Source organism: Lycium ferocissimum, chromosome 9 (assembly GCF_029784015.1).
Source record: "Lycium ferocissimum isolate CSIRO_LF1 chromosome 9, AGI_CSIRO_Lferr_CH_V1, whole genome shotgun sequence".
Lineage (NCBI taxonomy): Eukaryota > Viridiplantae > Streptophyta > Magnoliopsida > Solanales > Solanaceae > Lycium > Lycium ferocissimum.
In genome coordinates, this window is record NC_081350.1 from 19,441,404 (window position 1) to 19,442,588 (window position 1,185).

The following is a 1,185-nucleotide window of genomic DNA, read 5'->3' on the forward strand; positions in this document are numbered from 1 at the left end:
ATATCACTTGGTAGAGGCTCTTGCACTTAGTAATAATTCCACAAGAAATGAATTTTTGAACCAAGGATTTGGCTCCAAGAATTTTCTTCTTTTCTTTTCTTTCTTTTCTCTCTAGAGCCGTGAGCTCTTCCTCTTTTTTTCTTGATTTATTTTGATCTTTCTTGAAAATTCTAGAGAGGAACTTATATATATATTTGTCCCCTTAATTTCTCACATGCATGGCACATGATAAATTCATTAATTTGGTGGGTTGGGCCTTACCATGGCCGGCCACCCCTCACTTCTTTGGGCCTTGTTTTCTTATTTTTTTTTTTGGCCCAATTCTTCATGAATCATATTTTGCAATTCCCGAAACAATTTCCAAAATTCCAATTTTTGCCCTTAGGCCTTCTCCATTGTTTCCGCATTCAAGGTTCCATAACCGGCGTACACATATTAAAAAAATTCCAAACATAACCTTATTCCTTGTAAGTCAAGGTTATCTCCAAACTTTCGAATACGCAAAAATGCCGGATGTAACAGTATTCATCGACGATAGCTTGGTGTATTCTAGGTCCGAGGCAGAACATGCGAACCATTTGCATACTGTTCCTAGAGTTCTTCAAACTCGAGAGTTATTCGCCAAATTCTCTAAGTGTGAGTTTTGGTTGAACTCAGTGACCTTTTTGGGGCATATTATTTTAGCTGATGGTATTCGGGTAGATACCCAAAAGATTGAGGCCGTGAAAACTTGGCCAAGGCCCACGACACCTACGGAGGTTCGCAGTTTTCTGGTCTTAGCAGGTTATTACAAGAAATTTGTAGAAGGCTTTTCTTCTATTTCTGCACTACTCACGAAGCTGACCCAGAAATCAGCCAAATTTCAATGGACAGATGCTTGTGAACGTAGTTTCCAAGAGCTAAAGGATAGATTAACTTCTTCCCCAGTCCTGACACTTTCAGAGGGGTTGGAAGGTTATGTTGTCTATTATGATGCATCAGGCGTTGGGCTAGGCTGTGTGTTGATGTAACATGGTAAGGTGATTGCGTATGCTTCAAGGCATTTGCGGAAACATGAGAAAAATTATTCGATCCATGACCTTGAATTGGATGCAGTGATTCATGCATTGAAGATGTGGAGACATTATTTGTATGGCGTCCACGTTGATATTTATACAGATCATAAGAGCCTTTAGTATATCTTCA